The sequence below is a fragment of the Brassica oleracea genome, chromosome C4 (assembly GCF_000695525.1).
Source record: "Brassica oleracea var. oleracea cultivar TO1000 chromosome C4, BOL, whole genome shotgun sequence".
In the NCBI taxonomy this organism is placed as follows: domain Eukaryota; kingdom Viridiplantae; phylum Streptophyta; class Magnoliopsida; order Brassicales; family Brassicaceae; genus Brassica; species Brassica oleracea.
Genome location: NC_027751.1, coordinates 10,079,911 through 10,091,688, shown reverse-complemented (window position 1 = coordinate 10,091,688; position 11,778 = coordinate 10,079,911). Strand labels below are relative to the sequence as shown.

The following is an 11,778-nucleotide window of genomic DNA, read 5'->3' as shown; positions in this document are numbered from 1 at the left end:
ATTACTTTTATTTCTTTAAAATTTTAATGGTTTTCCTATATTAAATTAGATTATGATATTCTAAGATTAGTGATCTAATATAAATAGGCATTCAAGTTTAAAGTTGTAGGAGAAAATTTTATGATGATTTAATAAGAAAGATATTTTATACAAGCTTTATAGCAAGGGAAAAAGTATTTTCAAATCCTAAAGAACTTTTGATAAAGCACTGAGAAAAATATTCTCAAACCTTAGAAGATTCTGCTACATCATATAATTTTAGCAAATTTTAATTAGATTTAAGGTCAGCTTTTAAATTAAAAAGCTAAGGTCCTCTTGCAAATTCTTATACTACTTACAAAATTAGAACGTATTGCAAAGCTCATTTAGTTCATAGTGGTACATGAAAACTTTGGTATCAGTTTGATTTTATTTTTACTAGTTTAAACTTAGTAAAACATTTTGAATTTAGACTTTTTCTATGTTCCGCCCTTTTCGCCGCCGAAAATATGCACTCTTTTCTCTTCTGTCCAATGAGCCAATCAATTAAAAGCTTTGAGTCTCCTATATAAATATGCCAATTTCAACAATTCATTTATCAAAATCACCCTTTACTGAAAAAGAATAAAAATCTAAAACAATGACATTTTGATATTATCTATCCAAATGATTTTCTTTTCCAATTTTAGCCATGCAATTCCTTATCATACATAGTGTTTCCTCACTGAATCTTACCAATGAGTATCTCAATCACAAATGTGTCATTAATCAAGGGAAATATAACTCAGGAAGTAAGTACGAAGACAACCTCAACTATGCCTTCCATCTCGTTTGTACTAATGCTTATGCTCGGACATCTCACACACAACTATCGGAACATCGACTCCCGATTCTGTCACTGTAACTCTCCAGTGTCGTGGTGACTCTTACGGGTCTAAATGCCGTACATGCATTGACATCGCAGTCGCAGGGGTAATGAGCCGTCATACATTTAAATATAGAATTAAGTTTTTGCAGTGTTGTAAAACCTTATCATTGTGCAAAAAGAGAAAGGACTACATGAACCAAAACTCAGATTAGAGTTAAATAAAAATATTAACTGAAAAAGTTTGACATTTGTTATAGATAGAGATGGGAGAATTATTAAACATATGGGGTTAGATCTGAGATTCACTCCGGATCCACTCTTAATATCTAGATATTCTCAGAAGGTCGGAACCTTGTAATAGAATCTCGGATTGGTTTCCAAATATTAATATCCACTGCTATCTTAATATTTAGATTGATATTGAATACCTGGATATCAAAAAAATCATGGATCGATATATGGATAGTCAAAACATGGCTCTAAGGGATCCGAGTATCCTGAAATTTCTGGATACACAGATGCTTCTCAACCCTAGTTACATGAACATCACAATTTATCATAAATGTTGTGTAGAAACCGGATTATATTGACAATGTTTCTATTAAATGCAAATATATATGTTAATAAAGGCTGCAAATTATTTATACATGTGTGGTTTCTTTAAATCCTTATTTTTAACATTTCTCCTAAGAATCAAAATAATCATTTATTATACAAAAAATTAGGAGAAGAAATGTTTCATTAAAATATTAAATCATCATTTAAAATTTGTACTTATGGTTGTATATTGCAATTTCGTAACAGATGTCCAAAGAACAAAGGGGGAATTATAGGGTGTGACCAATGTTTTTTCTATATTAATTCGATCTATGAAGAACTCCCAATCAGGACTAATTACGATAATATGTTTTCTATGTACAACCCAAATAACGTGAGAGGGGATGCAAAATTGTTCGCCAAGAGGGCAGTTGATTTTTTCTCTGAGCTTAACACTTAAAGTGAAGAAAATCACCAAGGGTCGCATCCTATTGTACGCGGCAGGGGAAAAGAAGCTCGGAAAAAATAAATTGTATGCAACGGTGCAATGTCAACTAACAATAGATTGTAAAAGTTGTTTGGCATGGAGTATCACAAAGCTTTTCAAGAATGGTTACAATTAAACAAGGAGCGAGAGTTTTGGGTACGAATTGTGATGTAAGATATGAGCTATACCCTTTTCTCAGAACTTAAGAATTTTTACGGTGGTGATGAATACATCCTCTTCATAATTTCTACATGATTTAGTTTTGTTTACTTTTTTCTTTTTTCTGAAGTTTAATATTTAATATATTTAATAAACAAAATTTGGAATATTTTACAAAAACAGATCCAAATGTTTTTTTTAAAGATCAAAATTGAGTTATTTTTTGTTAACACTGATATTCAACTGGCTTGGAATTCTTGAAGCAATTATCCAACGACTCAGTTTCTGATAGCTTTTTTTTAATGACTTCAGTCGATTGCTAATATGATTATGAATGATGTTTGCTAACTCTTTTGAGGTTTCTGGTTCTTACTGTCACTGCGTTCTTTCGAGATCCAATATATGGTTGCTTGAAAAGTGAATTTTTGTTTTCTTGAATACCAAGAGGTTTAGGGTGAATTTTTTAATATTCTCAAACCCAAAACCACAGCATGTAATATTAGTTTTGTCACAACAGTCATTCAAACGGGAGACCCCTAATATAATGACAAAGTTATTTTCTAATTGAGTTAATGACCTCTAGTTGGAAAGTGAATTTCACAAGAACTTGGTCATGCTCTTTTAATCTCATACCTTTTATTGTATTTATCATGATCTACCACTCAGGGTTTATCTTGTTTTAGCAGCTTTGAGTAGAATAGGTCTCATACTTACGTAAATTCAATTACATATGTTGAAAACTTTCAACAAGATGAAAATTTTCTTATATTATAAAGTAGAATCTCTTATCTTCTCCTGCTCTCATCATTACTTTGACAACTCTCTTATAAATGTGAAATCAACGTACGCCATCTAATTTAGTCAGAAAAACTATTTCTTTTGTGTTACTCAACAAAGTCGACCTTATTACATTGTCGCCGTCTTAAAGCTTAACCTAAATCATTCGGCTTCCCAAAAATCGCATCTGTAATGCATAAAATCAACATTTAGTCCAAGTAATTAAGATAGTCATTAACGTTCTTTTGCTCATATATATCTCCCACTACTTCTCACTCAATTCTCCACCCCTCCTCCATTGTTACTCTGGAAATCTACTCCTATGTATATGAATGTACTCTGAAATATAGCTGCTTCCCTGCCAAACCCAAACTCCAAAATGGAAATCTCCCATCTCCTTCTCTCCTCATACTCCGTTAACGTTTTCCACTGTTAGCAGTCATAACCGTCGCCCTCCTCTTCATTTCACTTTTGCAAACAGTCAACACTCATTCAAGGTTCCGTAAACGGACATCACACATGAACACCTTCGAACACAGGGAAAGATTGATGTATGTAATGAGTAGGTTTTGACGCACAAGGAGCTACCATCACTTCAAGCTTTCTAATTCCTCTGTCTCTATCTGGTTCAAGGAGCTGACAACGTTGGTCTAAATAACTGAGGCTCTTAATACAATACTGATGGATAGGTGTACCCCATCAAACTATTTAATCAAACTCAATAAACGAAATGAACTCTGAGTTGCTGAATATATACAATAGGAACACTTTACAGCGGGAGATCTCGAGCAATGCAGTTCAAGCGTAGCAACAATGCAGTTCTCTATGTTTCAGGGTGCTTCAATCTACATGGGTGTACAATAGATGCTTAAAGGCCTATTAAGGTATTGGTTATGCTTCTGGCGGTGAAATCAAGGGTTGTTAGTTAGGCTCCACAAGTAAACTATGGTGCAATGTATAAGTAACTGGGGAACAATCAAAACAAACATTTAGTGGAATTATAGGATTTACGCTTAACATACAGTGGCAGCAGTGTGGTACTATTTAATACGTCTAAACCAAGTTTCATAATTATTTAACTTGGTTAAATGAAACTAAATTATATCAGTTTATGAAACGAGAGTGTTTACGAATAAGAGCATCTTCAAAAAGGAACTCTATTTTGAAGTTTTCAAAACTCTATATTTTAAGTTTAAAAGTGTTCTTCTCCAAAAGCAAAACTTCAAACTCAACTTCAAAACTATTTGTGTGTTTATAACATGGTCCTTATATTTGTCATAACTAATTTAAATTCATAAAACCTTTGTAAATAACTAGTACATATATAAACATATTACAACAATATTAATTAATAAAATATTATATTAAAATATAAAATTTTAAACAAAATAAATTAATTAATATTAAGCTTCAAGCAAAATACCATATTATTCCATAAAGTGATTTTCGTAATGCATATATGATCTACTAGTGCATTTCGAAGTAAAAATAGCTCTCCTCATTTTTAATTTGTAGATTAGAGATAAAAATTGTTGAAATCGGGTGATATTAATACTTGTAAATACATTGGATCAAAATAAAATAAAAAGTAAAAGAGAAACATAAAATATTGCTAAAAGACTAATTTTTATCGATGATATTACTTCTCGTGAATATATTCAATATGAACAAGAAAGAATTGTACGAAAAGACATCATCATCAACAACAACAACAACAACAACAACAACAACAACAACCATCTCCAGTTACACAAAAAAATGGATAATATTTGGAAATTTTGAAGGTTTCGGATCAAACTTACATAACTATTAGTATTGTTGTAATATTCAAATTTGTGTAATATTTATGTCTTCATGTAATTTTTAAAAGCTTTTTTTTTTAATTTGTTAAGTTTCTTTTGTATATTTTTGTTATCTAAATCTAGTTTTAAATATTTTAAACCTTATTTTAAAGTTTTATTTAATTTTATGTGTAAAATTAAATTTTGTAAACAAAACTTAAAATATTTATGAGATATTATTTTATAAGGATTAAAATAATAAACAAAAAAAATATTTATAAATCATAAATGTGATGTGTAATTGGAGGAACCATAATGAAAATAAAATATGAAACTTCAAATTTGAAGTTTTGATTAGTGAAACTTCAAATATAGAGTTTCACTTCTCAAAATTTCAAATTTGAAGTTTTGAAAATTTTTTTTAGAGAACAAAAAACTTCATATTTGAAGTTATAAAGTGTCTTTTGGAGATGATCTAAGGCAGCATGAGACGATCAAAGAAGTATTAAAACCGGCTGAGAAAAATTAAATTGAGGAAGAAATGATATCAGCCGAGAAGCACCAACCCATAGACGACACCGCACATATATAAGACATTGTTACCACAAATATTCACAATGTGAAAGGAGAAATACACAATAACATTGACGTATCGACAGCGCAGACCCAACCATGAAGAAATAAGAAAACAACTACAAACTAAAACAAACTGCGGCCATTAAACTGCAACACACCCTTCATACACCGGAAGCTGTCGAGTTTGCTGATAATGGAAAGGCGAAAGGCTTTTCTACATCAGTATTGTCTGATATTGTTCATCTTACATGTTTGAACCAAGTTTGGTCGAAACGAGTAAAGAGAGACGAAACTTGTCTGGGATAGTTCAAAGGCGTTTTATTAATCGGTGAACGATAATTTTACAAATAAGGAAATTTGATTGGAAAATAGGCCGAGAAAGTACAAGTCGGCGATAATACAAAAGAGTAAAACCCTAATTCTAGCTGCCAAGTGAGCGTGTGAATTTTCGGATCCTTTCCTCATTCTTATATCCTTTCCTTTTATAGCCAACGAGATGCTAGTTTGACCTAATGGGCCTCTCGCGACCGGGCCGATCCGTCGGGCTGGCCCTGTTCTTGGTCGGGTTAACACCGATTGCGAACTGGTCTTGATTGAGCCGTCGTTCGGGACCGGCTCGGTAGACTGAGTCGCTTGCTCTATGGGTCAAGCTGGCGCGCTTCAACGAGCGGGAGCTGAGTTCCCAGCGCTCACCTGGTCGGGAGCCGTTGACTTGATCCAGACTTGATCTGGCGTCTTGAGCCGGCTTATCAGATTGAGTCTCCTATTTGATGGACCTTGTGGAAGGATGAAATCCATCTACTACATTACACATTGCAAGCTAGTGACGCAGTTATAAGTCAGTGACAATACTACATATTCTCTACATCGGAATACACTTCATGCGGTTGTGTCATGTCCCATACGTATTAATAGTTAGAAAATTTGCAGTCTATATACACATATAACATCATAATTTACAGATATGGAACTTTCATTTTTGATTTTTTATAATGGCACTGTTACCTATACGAGAACCTAAACCAAACCTATTAAACCATTTTTTTTCTTTCTCATTTACTTTATTTTCATTTCTAATTCATTTTCTTTGTTCTCTCACTCCTCCGCCTCACTTTCCTTTCTTCCCTGATTTGCCTAAGCTTTCTCTCCCACTCCTCCACTTTTTTCCATCGATGTCTTTCATGATTTTACCTAGTGCTGTTTCTTAGAAGTACAAAGAGAGTCAGAGAGAAATTCATAATTAATGGATAAGCTTATGTTTTCAGATATTCAATAAATAACCTTATTTTCTCCTCCTCCTCCTCTGTTTTTTTTTGAAAAAAATTTCTTGTCACTTATATGTTTTTGTTGGATAAAACGAAGGAATCTGAGAGATGGATTCATACCAGTACCTTCAGAAGAATAGCTCTTCTTCTTGTAATAACTTTTTTTCGCTGGAGCTGGCGTTACCGTCGAGGAAGTCCATTCTGCTTCTGTTGTTTCTGATCCTCTGTCTGTGTTTCCTCTTGTTATAGTGACTCATGTTTTTGTTGTCCACTCGTAAGTCTCGTCGCATTCCATATATTATGTTGCTTCCTTTTGTTGGGATGGTTAAATTTTGTGTCCAATTCTATATTGTCCGATTAGTACGATATTGTCCACTTTGGGGGAGAATGTGAGATATCGAACTAAGTAACACATCGGAGAATTAGACAAAGAGTGTCTAATATATAAAGAGATATCTAACTCTAATCAGTACGAGGCCTTTTGGGCAGGAAACCAAAAGTAAATCCATGTCCAACTCTATATTGTCCGATTAGTATGATATTGTCCACTTTGGGCCTAAGAGACAAGCCCGCATGGATTTACTTTTGGTTTCCTTCCCAAAAGGCCTCGTACTAATTAGAGTTGGATATCTCTTTATATATTAGACACTCTTTGTCTAAATCTCTAATGTGAGACTTAGTTTGATATCTCATATTCTCCCCCTCAAACTAAGGACCACACTTATCTCGTGTCCCACAACTGAACTTCCAGGATCTTCTGACTTGATCTCTGCCACACACCTCTCATTCCTAACTCATAAGATACCATTCATCTCTTGAAGGGTATTTCGGTCTTCTTGCAGATTTCTCGTCAACCTGGCTCTGATACCAATTATTGGGATGGTTAAATCCCGTATCCAACTCTATATTGTCCGATTAGTACGATATTATCCACTTTGGGCCTAATAAACAAGCTCACATGGATTTACTTTTGGTTTCTTTCCCAAAAGGCCTCGTATTTAATTAGAGTTGGATATCTGTTTATATATTAGACAGTCTTTGTCTAATTCTCCAATGTGGGACTTAGTTTGATATTTCACACCTCTAATTTTTTGCTTTGCTCTTTAAAGTTTCATCATTTTCGATGATCTCTAAGTCTTTTGACTTTAATTATTTTTTCAATTTCTCAGACGACAAGAATAAGAAAGAATCAGACAAGGTAGATCGGATCGTTGATGAGATGGGACACCAAATCACCAAGGGTTGCAAAACTATCAAGTACTAGTATGTGCTATCTTTAGAATACACACCATTGCTTATTTTCTTCATCTCTCATGAGCTCACTTATTTTAAGGAATTACTTGATAGTGCGTGAAGTTTTTGTTTTGTTGCAGAATAGTGAACCATATATTGATGGGGCTGGTACTGAACCTGACCATGCGACTAGAACAACAGTTCGTGGTTGGATTATTATAGAAAATGTATGCAAAAAGTATGGACTCTCCAAGAAATGCACTTTATGTGTTCGAGTTTATTGTAAAATTTTGTGTGTTTAGAGTTTAATGATGAAATTTTGTAAAATAACAAGTTTTCTGTAGTGATGTAATTATGTGGAATAACCGGTTAAAATATTTCACTTGTTTTTTTTGCTATAATGATAACCGGGTACTCTTCGAAAAACACAACTAACAATAATAATATCCGGATAATTAATATACACTATTTAGTTTATAGGATACAATACTAATTTTTGGGTCTAAATCTATAATGACAACCGACTATTGATTGAAAAATCCAACTAACAATAACAATGACCGGATCATTATATATGTTAGTCGACCACTAATTTAAATAACCAACAACCATTCAAAATAACTGGATAACTGGTTTGTTAACTGAACAAATCGAAATATAACCATTCTATTTAAATCCAACAATCTATACTTCATACATTTTATATAAATCGGTTAGTCACTGGTTCAATCATACATAACTATATTTTAAATATTATCCATTTACTAATTAACATAATCATCAACAGATCCAATAGCCGGTAATTTTAACTTAAAACATTAGTTAATATGCAAAATATAAGGATAAATTGGAATATAGCCATGCTAATTTACGTAAAGATAAAAAATCACATTTTAACCGTGCTAATTTACATATTAACTATATGATTTAATATTTATTAGCCGGCTAAACTAAAGTCAAAATAAAATCAAAGAAAATAAATAAAAAAACATATATTTGTTAGCAGGCTAAATTAATTTAAGAGAAAATGCCCAAAATGACACCAATCCAAGTTTCTGTCTCAAAATAGCACTCAAGACCCAAAATCACAAAACTAGGTTTCATTAAAAGGTTCATTTATCATAGAACCCCTTCTTTTATTATCTAATTACATTTTTTTTCTGAAAACTCGGAGATCTTCATCTCTCTCACGCGGCGACGGCTTCTCAGATCGGAGTCGATCATCTCTTCCGTCATCATCTCCACTTCTCCAGCGTCGTTCATCCTCGGCGAGTCGGCGTCATCATCTCCGCCGTCACTCAGCTCCGTTGCTGCGGCTTCTCGGATCGGAGTCGATCATTTCTTCCGTCATCATCTCCACTTCTCCAGCGTCGGCGTCGTTCATCCTCGGCGAGTCGGCGTCATCATCTCCGCCGTCACTCAGCTCCGTTGCTGCGGCTTCTCGGATCGGAGTCGATCATTTCTTCCGTCATCATCTCCACTTCTCCAGCGTCGGCGTCGTTCATCCTCGGCGAGTCGGCGTCATCATCTCCGCCGTCACTCAGCTCCGTTGCTGCGGCTTCTCGGATCGGAGTCGATCATTTCTTCCGTCATCATCTCCACTTCTCCAGCGTCGGCGTCGTTCATCCTCGGCGAGTCGGCGTCATCATCTCCGCCGTCACTCAGCTCCGTTGCTGCGGCTTCTCGGATCGGAGTCGATCATTTCTTCCGTCATCATCTCCACTTCTCCAGCGTCGGCGTCGTTCATCCTCGGCGAGTCGGCGTCATCATCTCCGCCGTCACTCAGCTCCGTTGCTGCGGCTTCTCGGATCGGAGTCGATCATTTCTTCCGTCATCATCTCCACTTCTCCAGCGTCGGCATCGTTCATCCTCGGCGAGTCGGCGTCATCATCTCCGCCGTCACTCAGATCCGTTGCTGCGGTAATCAGAGGAATCCGCTGCCATCCGCCGTAAAGGTATTAAAGGAAATGCTGCTAAGATTCACTTTGGCTCCAAAGGAATCAAATTATTTCGTTGTATCAAAACAACTAGAATTGGAGATTTCGCTTACAAGTTTCAGTCTTTGGTTCTTCATTGACTATGTGAGAATTTTATGATTGATTTTGTTTTGTAGCACTATGGAAGTTCTTTGCGTCTGTGGACAATGGAGGTCAAAAGATGCATTCCAGTGGGAGTTTCATGTCGATTTGAACAGGAATGCATCTTTCATTTCAATAGAAGAAGATCTTCAATTTGAAGATTTGATGAAGATTGCCTCTAAAGATTTTAAAGAGGAATGATTGGTTTGAGTTATGGGATGTCGTTTGACATCAAAAGCACTGTTGAAGGTTTCCCTCCCATCTCCGTTGCAAACACTCGCCATCTCAGAAGCTTTATTGGGAAGAGTAGATCATTTGATGGAACCTGTCGGTTGTGTGTTAAGGTTTGTATGATTTTTTCAACTAAATTATTCAAGATACCTTTCCAAATCACGTATTAAGCCTTTCAGAACGACTTGATTTTTGCAGGTTAATGATGATTCAGCTAGCTGTAACAATCAAGCTTCTGATACATTTGCTTCGCCTGTTTCTACTGTCCAGAGAGAAATACAGGTACATCGTTTCTATTTTTGTTTTTGAGTTGTTTGTGTTAGTATGATATTTTAGACTGTTCAGGATAGGCTTCCTAATCAAGTACTAAGCATTCCAAAATACTTGACCTTTGCAGGTTCATACTGATCCAGCAAGCTGTAACAGACAAACTAGTGATACATTTGCTTCGCCTGTTTCTACTGTCCAGAGAGAAATACAGGTACATCGTTTCTATTTTTGTTTTTGAGTTGTTTGTGTTAGTATGATATTTTAGACTGTTCAGGATAGGCTTCCTAATCAAGTACTAAGCATTCCAAAATACTTGACCTTTGCAGGTTCATACTGATCCAGCAAGCTGTAACAGACAAACTAGTGATACATTTGCTTCTCATGTTCCATTGAATGCCACTCCAGTGTTTTGTTCTACTGTGAAGAGAGAAAAACAGGTACATCGTCTCTAATTTCCTTTTTTTCTGTTTGTGTTTGTATGATTTTCTTCTTTCTTAGACTGTTCAGGATAGGCTTCCTAACCAAGTACTAATCCTTCCAGAACATCTTGATTTTGCAGTGTCTTCTTTATGAAGGTGTTTCTACAGTTCCTCTGAATTCTCTTCCTGATTTTAGTCCTCTCCATATTGGACTTTCACCAACAACAAGAGGACCTGGTGATATTAAGGTAAATAGATATTTTAAGACCAAGGGAGAGTTTATGTTGAGGATGAAGAAATGGGCTTTAGAGTGGAAGTTTGAGTACAAGACTGTCTCTTCTAACAAGTCAAGAGTGTTATGGAGTTGTGTTGATGACAATTGCACGTGGAGAATGCGTGCTACTAAGCTACCTCTTTCAGACTTTTTCGTTGTTAAAAAGTATGTTCATGAGCATACATGCGATACAACACACAGGAATGCCAACCACAGACAAGCAGCTGCAAAGTTGTTGGGTTATTTGATTTGCAGTAATTATGGAGAAAAGAAGGAAGGTCTCAAACCGAAACAGATCATTGAGCAGGTCAGGATTCTGCATGGCGTTCACATCAATTACAAACAAGCTTGGAGAGTGAAAGAAGAAGCTCAGTTTTTGGTTAGAGGGACTCCTGAAGACAGCTATTACAATTTGTCTAGGTGGTTGTACAAAGTCACATAGACAAACCCTGGTAAGTTAACTTATCAACAAGTGGATGCTGCTGGAAAGTTCAAGTATGCATTTGTGGCTTTTGGTCCATCGATAAGGGGATTCTCATTGATGAGGAAAGTTATTGCAGTAGATGGTACATTTCTGAAGGGAAAATTCAATGGGACTTTATTGGCAGCTTGTGCTCAAGATGGGGATTATCATCTATATCCTCTGGCCTTTGCAGTGGTCGACGCAGAAAATGGCGCCTCTTGGAAATGGTTCTTTAGAGGTTTGAGCCAGATGATCCTGGACGCTTCGGATCTTGTTTTTGTATCAGACAGGGCTAACTCCATTGCTTCAGCGCTGGAGGATGTTTATCCCTTATCTCACCATGGAATCTGCAGGATCCATCTGCTCCGCAACATCACTCCT

At 35.5% G+C, this 11,778-nt stretch overlaps 1 pseudogene; it reads left to right on the top strand.

Moving 5' to 3' along the window:
- The first annotated feature begins 619 nt into the window (after positions 1 to 619).
- LOC106336825 lies at positions 620 to 2,086 on the top strand (annotated as a pseudogene).
- Positions 2,087 to 11,778: the final 9,692 nt, after the last annotated feature.